Source organism: Pelmatolapia mariae, linkage group LG17 (assembly GCF_036321145.2).
Source record: "Pelmatolapia mariae isolate MD_Pm_ZW linkage group LG17, Pm_UMD_F_2, whole genome shotgun sequence".
Classification (NCBI taxonomy): Eukaryota; Metazoa; Chordata; class Actinopteri; order Cichliformes; family Cichlidae; genus Pelmatolapia; species Pelmatolapia mariae.
Window position 1 is genome coordinate 27,605,785 of NC_086242.1, and position 13,106 is coordinate 27,618,890.

Below are 13,106 nucleotides of genomic sequence, written 5' to 3' on the forward strand. Positions count from 1 at the left end.
AAACTGTTGAATGAAATAAATTCTTCCTTTTTTCTTTTTTCTTTTTAGCCTTAGAATAGGGACGGAATCACCGGCCCTGTTGCATAATAAGACAAGTCACAACAGCTGGGGATCTCTCTTGCTCTCTAAACTAATCTCCTCTGACAAGCTCTGCAGCCAGAAAAACACCTTGTTCAGTGAACTGATAAACAGGTTCTTCTAAGGATTAGCGCTCGGCTAAGTATGAAATTAACAGCAAGAAGGCTATTGTTAGCGGCTGTTTGTCTTGCATGCACGTTGTCAGTTATTAAGTCTTTTATTCAAGTAGAAGAAGAAATATGTCCAAAAACAAATGCTCCATTACACATTTAAGTCATGCATGGAAAGCTTTACTTAAAACTCCACCAATACCAAACATTTTTTTTAATAAATTATGCTTCGTTGTTAAGAGTAAAACCACTCCCTGTTCAGTTATGCCGCAAACACATCAGCAACAATAATGTTCTAGCTGAACAACAAAAAACATTTTACAGTATGTGCACTGTTTGGGCATCTACAGTATTTATATTTTACTTTACTTAATCGTAATCTACTGAGGAGGCCAATAAAATTCACTGAAAACAGCTTTTTCACACAAGTGACCAACGGAAAGGCTCACTTTGTAAGTACTGTTAATAAATGGTTGATTCATAGTTGCTTAAGCTGTTAACAAACAGCAGTTAAGTTTATTTTAATGTCGGTCCTGTGATGCAAATGTGGTGACAATACTGAGACTTGGTCTCCCTGTGAACCTGTCATATTTTAAGTAGAACCACAATCATAAGTAGTGACATTGATCATTAGACTGTAACAAACAACTAGAGAAAGAAAAAGGAACAGAAAGCAAAACAAAAACTAAACAGTGCGTGATGTGGGACACAAACAGGTTCACAGTCCTGTCAGCCTGTTTGCCACCCCGCCTTCTAATTATATTATTAACATCAGTTAGAGCCAGAGCTGGGCAGTAAAAAAGAACGATTACTTTGTTGCTGTACTTCTGTAGATTTACAGAAAAGAGATTTACACAAATATCTGTACTTATCACTCATTACATTTTCAAAAAACGCTTCTTGCTTCAGGTTTAATGCATTTGAGGGAAGTCTTAATTTCTCAAATTTCACTGTGTGCCAATTTGAGCTTAAATGGACGAAACAATAACACATAAAAGACACTCCTATTCGCTGTGGCCTCTCGCTTACAAAGGGATGAAAGAGACAAAATAATATAATTTATATATCATTTATAGTGTTAGTACTCAGGGGCTACATTGGCAGGTGTCTCAAATGCCCATAAATTGGGATTGAGGTACTTCAGCCTTTAGTTGGAGGCATAACTGAGGCTTTATTACACTGCACTGAGGCTAATTTGTGGTTTCCATACTAGAATTGAAATCAGAATTTCAGGCAAACCAAATCAAATCACTTTCTATGCCTAACTGAGATAAATAATAATCACACTGATTGACTATTTTCTGTCTTATTTCTGATAATTTCATCTTATGCAGTGAACTGTTTGTCTGTAGTATGGCAGTCATCTCCTTAGAAAAGTGTAAGTGTATGACTGCCAAGACTTCAGAGCACAATTAAAAAATTAAAGTTGCAAGCAGTGTTCATGTTTGCACATAGGGTGTGCTGCAGTTGAAAATTTCTTCAATGAGACGTCCTAAGCCCTGAATTCTAAATTGGCTATTGCATAAACTATTTCCTCATCACATCCTGTGTCCACTAGGAGGCGTAGGAGAACACACACTGTCATGCTGTTATATATCACGGAGACTCAAGGAGGAGCAAGTATGAAAGCATGAAAATGTTGAGGATATCAGGAAAAGTGCATCTTAAATTAAAAAAATGCTGGGCACCTGTTGGGTTTAGGGTATGACCCCAAGAGGCGTTTTTGCAGATCTTGGGACATTACATGGACATACCAAATTCCATCCATCCATCCATCCATCCATCCATTTTCTTCCTCTTATCCGAAGCCGGGTTGTGGGGGTGGCACCCTAAGGAGAGAAACCCAGACCAGTCTTTTCCTGACCAACACCTCCAGCTTGTCTGGGGAAACACCAAGGCGTTCCCAGGCCAGCTGAGAGATATAATCTCTCCAGCGTGACCTGGGTCTGCCCCGGGGCCTCCTCCTGGTGGGGCAAGCCCAAAACACCTCACGCAGGAGGCGCACAGGAGGTGTCCTTGTCAGATGGCCGAAACATCTCAACTTGCTCCTTTCGACAAGGAGGAGCAGCAGCTCTACTTTGAGCCCCTCCCGGATGGCCGAACACCTCACCTTATGTCTAAGGAAGAGGCCAGCTACCTTTGGGAAAAACCTAATTTCTGCCACTTGTATCCACAATCTCATTCTTTCAGTCACTGCCCAAAGCTTGTGGAAGTAGGGACGAAGATCAATCAGTAAATTGAGAGCTTCGCTTTAACACTCATCTCTCTTTTAACCATGACGGACTGGTACAGCATCCGCAGCAGTGCATCCACAGCACCAATCCATCTCCTGCTCCACTTGGGAAGGAACATGTCCCTGCCCTGGATTGGTATATCGACTCCTTTCCGGCTGAGAACCAGATTTGGAGGTGCTGATTCTCATTCCCGCTGCTTCACACTTGGCTGTGAATCGTGTGAGCTGGAGGGCATCACCTGATGAAGCCAACAGAACCACATCATTTGCAAAAAGCAGAGATGAGATTCTGAGACCAACCACCATCCGCCACTTGGCTACGCCTAGAAAATTTGTCCATAAAAATTATGAATAGAATTCGCGGAGACCAACACCCACCAGAAACTAATCCAACTTCTTGCTGGCAATGCGGATCAAGCTCTTGTAACGGTTGTATAAGGATCGAATGGTTGTATGAAGATCGAATTTCTAACATTTGAATTTTTTAGGTGGCGTTATGGTGCCAGTTGCCACGTTTCAGACCCAAAACAATATGTACATTAAAATCAAACCTCAGATAAATTCTAAATTTGAGGGGTTTTCGAGCAGAACCTCTAATAAGCAATCCATTCTTGTAAATAATGATAATAATAACAAAAGGAGCAGATATAATGGTGTGTGACATAAACTTCACAAGGTTACAAGGTTAGTACAAACTTCACTATTAGGTATAATGAGCTTCTTTTTTCCTTTAAAATCTTCAGTTGTTGCTCCCTTGTTGTATTTTATGCTAAACAGGGACATTTTATATACACATATTCAATATACTTATTAAAAGGAAGAATTACATGGTAATGCTGGGAAGTTACATTATAAGTTGCGAACTGTAATGAGGACAAAAAAAAGTAATTCCAAGAACTCCCACTCCACATTTAATTACCTTCCACGCTCACACAGCGCACCTTTAGATTTCCTTCAGGCAGCAGGAAATGGAGTGCAATGCTTTAATGTTGGTTAATATGTTTCATAAGTGCAACCATCAGAATATCATTATAGATTAGCAATTTTCACTGTATACATCCATCATGGGTCCACAGCCAGAAGATAATACCCTTGCTTTAACACTTATTCACACAAACACATGCTCACTGGCACTCAAAACAGGGAGAGCACAAACACCCATGTCCTGCTGCAGAGAAGTCCTTAGATTTGTATAATTTAGGCTATTCCTTTTACACAAACCTACACACAGTGACGCAGAGCTTTGTTCTGTTCTTTCAACACCCAAAGGCTGGCCATCATTGTGTTACAGCACCACAGGAGGTGAGCAAACAGGGAGGTTTCTTAGGTGTTTAACATCTCATCCAACCTGTTTTAGCTCATAATGAGGTGACAGTTGGATTGTTATCAGGCAGTCAAACAAAGACAGGATTGAGGCATGCTGACACCTAAGTGGGCTGCTGATTGACCTGTGATCAGACAACCCTGCACATCATCAAAGAGCAAAGTAGAATAAAGTTTAATAAAGTCATAAATAGTGCCAGATAAGCATTATTGATAGGATTGAGTTAGCGATGTGGTATTCTTATCTCCAAAATTCTCCCTATTATACTGATATAATGACTTATAAACAGCTAAAATTAAAGCAGCATCAATATAAAAAGAAGAAAGAAAACTTGTCACTTGACACGTTGTCATTTCACTGCAACATACAGTTCATTTTCCTATTTCTGTTGCCGTGGCAACAAAAGACAGCTTACTCTGTCTTCTGTACTGCTGCCGTGTTGTGTACAGTACAAAAAGCAGGAACAGCTTCAACATGTTGTTCCTCTTGAAGTAATGATGGGAATAAAAACGTATTTATAAAAACAACTAAAAATTATTCTCTTCTGAATTACATGAGGATTGGTTCCAATGGTCACTGCATCATCTGCTTTATTTGCTTTATTTACCATTTGCCATTACAGTTGGTGTATAAAATAAAGAAAATTACGAACTCAGCCTTTACAAAGATAGATAGATAGATAGATTAAATAAAGGTGTTTACTATTTTTTTATAATATTTATACTAATAAAATCCAACCCAACCACCTCACCCTTTATAACATAAATTACTGCAGTGTATATCATCTTTGGAAAGCTGAGCTCAATTTCTTTAGCCGCACCCAGGCCTGATTACCGTCACACCTGTTCTCAATCAAGAAATCATTTAAACAGGACCTGCCTGACAAAGTGAAATGGACCAAAAGATCCTCAAAAGCCAGACATCATGCAGTGATCCAAGGAAATTCGGAAACAAATGAGAAACAAAGTAATTGAGCTCTCTCAGTCTGGAAGTGGTAATAAAGCCATTTCTAAAGCTGTGTGTGTTCTTTGTGTAATATTTAAATTTGTTTGATGAGCTGAAACATTTAAGTGTGACAAACATTTAAAAAAAATAGGAAAACAGGAAGGGCTCGCCCATCTTGGGGTGTCACTGCCCCGAGCGCTCCGATGGTGACCTCCGATGTTGGAGCACTCGGGGCAGTGACCCCCCCCAAACTGGGTGAGTGGCTCCAGCAGATCCCAGAAACAGTATCTGAGATCTCTGTCCAGAAGAATGCAATCCTAGGAACAGCAAAGATACTGCACAGAACTCTGGTAGAGGACCCGAGCTTTGTGTGTATTTGTGTGTATATAAATAAATATGATATTATAATGCAAAAATAAATACTACACAATAAGTACAATAAAGACAGTTTGTCTGTCTTTTGCAATTAATGCAATTTAAGAAGAATTCATGTAATGTTCTGTTGTTTCTGACCATTTTATAATACTTAGTAAAAGGGACTAAAACTGGTTTAAAAACAGTTCTTAAAAGTGCCAGTGGTTTTCCAGTTTTTGCTGTTTTTATATGTGTTTTTACCATGTATGTGTCAGTGTGTTGTATATTATAACTGCTATAACTTCTGGCATTATTGTGTCTTGGACAGCATTCGTGAAGATACAGACAGAAAGTGAGAAAGAGCGGCAGGAATAAAACAGTGGACATTGCAGTTATAGCATATGCCCTAATTATCTTTGGAAACGAACATGAGCACAGTCTAACATAAAACAAACATTATTTTTTTTGGTCCATTGCTGTGTTATACAATGAATCATCTCAAGCATGAGCTCCAGGCTTAACATTGCAAATAGCAATCATATAACGTAGTGTGAAACAACAAGATGCAGCTGACTTCTGTTTGGCTCAAGCCTTCAGGACCAACACCAGGACTGATGAGGTAATTCTGGCATCTGAGCCAGAATCCGAGTGAGAATTGCTGATTGTGTGAAACACACTGGCTGAAAGACCATTTCCCCCAGACACAACTGTCATAAAAGAATTGACTCTGCATATATAATTATATAATTGTATCGTCACAATTAAAACCATCAAAGAGTGCAGGAGTTTCAAACAGTAACAAATGTGTGTGGATATGGGGGACACCAGTAATGTAACGGTTCAGCCCTTTATACAAGCACTGTTCACTTATGGGAGTACCCTGGGTTATGCTCAGACCAGCAGATACAACAGGCACTTTTGCACTTGTTATCATTCTTGCACAGAGTATGTTGAAGCTCTAAGAGGGGACACTTGTTGTTGGATGAGAGCGTAAAGCAATTTGAGGATTCCACTTGTCCCTTTAGTGTAGAAAGGAAGAATTCACTATTTGTTATATCATTGCATTGATATAACAAATAGTGAACTGAGATAATATTTCAAGCCAGTACTCAAGGCCCTCCTTCAGTAATGTAAATCTGTTAAAACACTAGTTTCTGTGCTTCCTCTGTCTCTTGGAGCAGCAGCAGCAGCAGTGTGGGACTGCAGGCTGCAGTTAGTGTTTCACCGGAGAGGCTGTGTGGTCCTCCAGTCTTCTGCCATTAGTTTGTTTACAGAAGTTAAAGCTCTGAGCTGCTGAGTGCCCTGGGCCAGCATTCCAATACAGTGGCTCATACAAGCATGCACAGGCACACTCAGCAATGCTGTTGTCTCTTAATACAATACGTGCAAACCTGCAGCATTTAGCAGCACGCCCAAAGCCGTAGTATTAGTATTAATTATAGTTTTGTGTTTTTAATTCATTTTTATTTAATTTTTCTCTAGTCAAACTATTGATTGCTTCCACTGTCAGTTTGTATTGTTTAAAAATGGTTGCTTTTCATTTTTATTAGATTTGGTGTTGATGTTTATGAATATGAAAGTGTGAAACGTGTGAAATGGGGAGTACTTTTTAAGGGCAAGCACTGGAAAAGTTTGGAAAAGGTCTAATAATACAAATAAAATTTGTGAAAGCAGTTTTACTCTCAGCCATAAAAAAATATCCCAGCATGAATAAAAATATATAGACCTTCTGATGAGAAATATCATGAATATTTCCCATTTCTATCATTTCACCTCATATTTCCCAATATTATTTAAGCTAACTGTCATTTCATTTTTCCTAAAGTCTGAGGTTTTTTTGGTTAGCTCTAATAGCCTTGATGGAAGCACTTCCCTTTAATTTCGTCTCCTGCAACTATCCATTGTTCTCTGTGACACAGTTCCTCTTTAGCTGTTACATATGCATATCTCAGAAATCCCTTGTCCCAAACTTTTAATATGATCCAAGCACACATTATTATTTCATCAGCCTTCCATAGAAACATAACAGTGTTGTGTTAAACATGACTGAAAAGTTGCGACCTGCTCTGTGTGGTCTTCTGATGGCAGGTGATAGCTGTTGCAAGTTGAAATGAGCCGTTACACGTGCATTTGAATCTACAGGTGAGATGTCTCTAGCTGATAGCCTACGTCTGACATTAATAGTGTGCTTGTGTGCATCATATACAAATGAGTAATCATGGCCAACTGTCATGTAAAAGTTCACCTGGGAATAGGTTAACAGTTAATGGGATGCACGGGTGATTGATGATATGTCACGTCGGGGTAATTACCTGATGAAAGAACCTTAAAATTATTTCAGCCTGAGTAGAGACGACAAGCACGCAGCTATTACATAAAAAAGTCACTGTGTTTTTAAAGCAATCTTATATCGTATCGTGCCACCCTGTTGAAAAAGAAGCGAAAAAGAAGAAATCTAAATAGCTGGTACACTCGTAGAGTAACAAGGAAATAAAGAAACTGTAATTACTAAGGGTCAAAGGTTATTAAAAGAACACCGCCTGCATTAAAAAGTCTGTATCACCTGCTTCTGGCAATAATGGCTGTCATTTCACATGCTGATAAGAATCCCATTTGCATGTCTCAAGCTTTGTGTGAGGATCTGACAAGGTAAATCTATGAGCTACATATCAGAACAGGTGTACAAGTTGACTTGAGGTCTTAGTTTCTAATGGTTACACACCTGAGTTGGTAATGGACTCACTATATCTTATTCAAACAGTTCTGATTCTTGATACGGGAGCTGTTCACACCTAGAAACAAGAAAAAACACAGGTCCGGAGCTTATCTGCCATTGTTCTCTCAAAATATGCTCAGATGTAAACTATTTTCCTCATTGTTGTAAAAAACTGGTGGAAACTTGAGTAATCTGACACTAAATCCTAAATAAAACAGACCTACTACTACTATTGGACTCTTTCGACACACGTTTCTTTCGAGCTTTTCAAATTTTGTTCAGTTATTCGTGACTTAACATGAAAACGCGACCTTTGGAACATCTCCTCACAAGTATTTCCCAGTTGCTGGAAACACTGCATCAATATTTTTAATCTCAATTCAACAACCATAAAGCTGTCATCTTGTTTAAGTTAATGTGAACACTTAGTCATTTGCACAAAGCACAAAATTGGATAGCATGCAGACACACCCTGTGCTAATGGCACCAAACACCGTTATCCACGGGTATTGCCGAATTCCTGGCGGGGACCCAGGTTCTTAAATACAGAAGATGACCTCAGTTTACAGTCAGAACACTTGTGTAAGCTGCAGTCACGCTACCTAGTGTAAACACAAGGGAAAAAAATTCACTTAGAAACAAGCAGCAAACGCAAAGTTTCCGTACATGCAATTATATTCATGGTTTAGAAAAAGCTTTAATGAACACATGCTGACAATCAAGTAGAAGCACCTGGCAACTGTACATATTTTTAATCATCCTTTATTTTTCAATTTGATTTTACAGTTGATGAATGGCTTAATATGTACAGATAATTTAAAGAACAGCGTTGAAATAAGTTGAAATCCACTTTTATGTATTGTAGTTTAAGATTTGCTTAGACTATAATTAATGTCTTTATGAGAGAAAAATATTTATTCATAGGTATTGTTTTTAACCTCATTTTAAGTCTGAAAAAAAATCTTGCAAAGATCTTGATTCTTGCATCTTAGACATTGGAAAAGTCTCTCAACACTCTTACATCATCCCTTTGGGAATATTTTCCCAGAAGTTTCAGTACAAATATAAAACATTTGTGCACTAAATGATGCAAATACAAATTATACTACATAATATAAAGATGAATAATAAACTAATTCATTAACCCTAAATTTTTTAACAACAAAAAAGCTTTAGTGAGTAGTTATGGCTACACTTCCACAGTCCTACAAATTAATCGTCAACCAATTAGGTCATTGATGACAAGAAGATGTCTAAGAACTACGAAGGAGGGCCACGTTAAGAAAAAAAAAATTATTGATCATTTTGAGAATAAATCAAATTTCGAGAATAAAGTCTTAATTCTATTTTGAGAGAAAAGTCAAAATGTGGAGATTGTTTTAAGAAAAAAAGTGACTTGCTGTTAAACCCTGTGAATTAACAAAATCGTACTTCAGAATCGGTTTTAGTAATGAGGAAGGAAATGATTTCTCTTTCACCACATAAACTTTTAACACATGGTGCGGATCTGGTCAGAGGGAAGAACACACAAACTTGGAAGAGTGGGATCTGTACAAAATGAAATGTCTGGTAATCAGTGTTGGGCAAGTTACTTTGAAAAAGTAATTCAATTATAGTTACTAGTTACTTCTTCAAAAAAGTAACTGAGTTAGTAACTGAGTTACAATATCCTAAAAGTAATTAATTACTTGAAAAGTAACTATTGCGTTACTTTAAAAAAAAAGTTTAACCCTCTGGGGTCCAGGGTATAACTGGCCATTTTAACTACTTTTGATTTTCCCTCCACATTTTACCTTTAAAAACTATTTACTTTGCCTTGTTTGGTATCATCCTTTTCAGCACAACCTCACGTGTCTGAATTTACAGTCATGTTTTCATTTTGACATACTGTATTAACACAATTGATCTAAAATCAGACAAAAACCATAAAATCAGAGTAGAAAAAGTTATATTTTTTACTGTAACAACCACAAACATCTTTAATGAATCATATTTCATAACTTTAAATGCAACTATAAATTGTCAATTTTAAAATCCTATGCACAAGTTTACTTTTACCCTTTTTTTAAATAACCATTTCAAACTATTTACAGAACAATCAGCTGTTCTGCATTCAATAAGATGCCACACAAATTATTTGTGCCACTCCAAATATTTCTGTCCACTATAAAGGAAAACATCACAGCCTGATACCTGCAGGTCTGACAGCAGCAGGTGTATCACTCCTTTTTCTACCTGGAGACAGCAGTCACCTTATTGTTCTGACACACAACACAAAACTATCCACAACACTACACACTAACTACACAAGACAACACATTAACTACACACTCCAAACACGCTAAACGTCACAAATCTCTCACATCTCAAAACTCGCGCTCTCTCTTTTTCTGCTCTCTCTCTCTCTCTCTCTCGCCGTCACTCCCAGTGTTGCCAACTTAGCGACTTTGTCGCTATATTTAGCGAGTTTTCAGACCCCCCTAGGAGACGTGAAAAAGACGTGAAAGCGCGTATCGCTTTTACTCTCAACAAGCAGCGGGTGCTGTAACGCAGTCAGTTCTTCTTTTACTCTTTTACTCTTATGCTGTTTTGTGGATCACAAGGTTTAAAACTACTTATAAACACACACACACAAAGTAACTCCACGAGTGCCTATTTCGGGTCACTTTTGCCGGTCCAAGCCCGGGTAAAGGAGCAGGGTTGGATTTGTGACATTAAAAAAAACAATAATTGCTAAAAGAAATTTAATTTGTAGTTCTAAATAAACTCTAAATGCATTTAGGACGTTTTTTACTCACTTTAGGTCTCTTCCACGATGTTATTTCTCTCTCCAACAACATAGGTTACAATTATATTAGCATGACCAATTATGCAAATTAGGTGATGACGTCATTTAGCGACTTCTAGCGACTTTTAGGACAGCCAATAGTGATTTTCCTTACTGAGGAGTTGGCAACACTGGCGCTGTCCTTAGACAGTAAACGTGACGAAACTATTGAGGAAAAAACGCCGCGTATATATTGTTTATCATGACTCTGGTTTTACGTGGCCTATCAACATAATTTATAAACTGGTATATGTCACCTTGTTGCTTGGTCTTTAAGTGGTCATGTGATTAGCTACTTATTCTTTCTCAGTCGAACAGCAGCACTCATGCGATTGTTTTGCCCCCTTAGCTCCAGGTGTTGTGCAAAAAGTGATCGTGATTTTTGCGTCCGCGGGAGCGCGCGCAGCTGCTTAAAGCTGTAGCGTCCAGATTACTTACAGCTACTTCCGTGCTACTGCTATAAGATGCGGTAAGCTGAACACAGCTTCAACCGTCTGTTTGTTGAAAAATAGTAACGGACCGCGTTTCCTTGTTAGTAACTGTAATGGCGTTGTAACGATAGGAATAGTAATTAGTTAGATTACTCGTTACTGAAAAAAGTAACGCCGTTACTTGTAACGCCGTTATTCCCATCACTGCTGGTAATGGACAGATTCAAGGTTATCGATGGTTACGCCATTGCGCAATATAGAGGATGTATGTTGTATCACAAGGCAGCTGATGAAATTATTTCAGTAACTCATCTACACAATGCATTTTGTAGATAGAGGGTATAGCAAACATGGCAATTTGACTTGAAACAACAATGGCAATCTCCACGTTTCGACCTTATTCTCGAAATTTCGACTTTATTCTCAGAATGATTAACAATATTATTTGGCCATAATACTCTGTCATAAACAACACACCGATACTGTCAAATATAAATTACCTCAGGTAAATATAACATCTTCCTGGCATTAGCTTTTGACAAATATAAGCTCTGAAACTATAAACAGATAAAAATCTCAGATTCCACATGCAAAGTGAATATTTTTGGAAATAGAGTACAAAAAGGCCAATTAAATAAGTCAGCTTGTTTTGTTAAAATGGTCCAGCACCTCTTAATTTAATACAATTTTATTTATATAGCACCAGTTCACATCAATAGTCACCTTGAGCCACTTTATATTGTAAGATGAAATAAAACATCTTAATATTTGTAATTATACCATAAAATAAGTTGTGTTTATGTTGCTGATCTGAGGACAAAAGAAACTGTGATACTGACCGATCAGTGGATGGTAAGCCAGTGTATTTGTAATGCCACAATATGGATAACATTGCACAATCCCAGATGTACAGTTTCTTATGTAATGTAAATGATTTATATAACTAAGTGGACAATATCGCATGTAACAGGAACCTCACCTGTTACATGCGAGAAACCGGACTGTGTAACTGTCACGTTATCAAGCTGCCTTTGTTGCTAATGTCTCCTGAGAGTATCTGTGTCTGTACATTGTGTAACTGGCTTATGTCCCTAGGCGACTATCTGAGAACTAATCACTTCTATCCTCTGCCACTTTCTTTCATGACATAAAAAGGGATGTTATGTCCTTGGGTGTGTATCTAACAGTGTATTTTGACCTAGCAGCAACTTGGAACATAAATGCCTTTGTGCCAAAAAGTTCCTTTAATGACAACAACAGGCTGGCTCCAAAAGTGAATGAATACCCAGAGTCCTACTTTATAGCAGGAATAAAGCCATTTGGGACCAGATGAATGTGGAGCTTAATGATAAGCTTAAGCTCCACAGCCTTTATGTCTACAGTTAATTTTCGCCCTCATTAGGGATGACTTTTGCTATAACTGATATGTTCACATTTAAGGCCTAAAATTATACATAATAAAAAGCATGGTTATTTTGAGTAGCATTTGGCATTTTTAAATTAAACTATTAGGCTGTGCAGGGTCTACACACATATATTCAGTTGATAAAATCTGCTAACTAAGGTACTTAGCATTAATTGATAACTTATAGTTAGAGTTGTGTAAAACAAATGACACATGCCTACATAAGTAATACAATAATGGTGGACAAGGGCAATTTATGCAACCAATTGCTGATAATTCTATAAAAACATTGCTGAAATGGATTTAAATATAAAACTTCAAAAATACTAAAATTGGATAGTTTCTATAGGATTTTTGAGGAGGACTTTATTAGGAGCTAAAGAACTGTGAAGAAGGCAAAAAACAAAACAACATTATTAATATAAAAGTTCAAGAAGTTATTGGATTGACTGCTCACATGTCATATATACAATTCAACTGAATCTTTGTAAATTTCCTGAAGAATTTTAAGAATGTTAATACCCTGGTCTGCATCATCCTAAGCTTCCCGAATGCTGGCATTAATGTTTTATTTATGGAAGACACAGCACAACAGCAGAACATCTATAACGGAAGCAATAATTAAGCATGATTTACATCCACAGACTCTTGCATGAAATCAAGACAACTCTTTTGGGATTTCA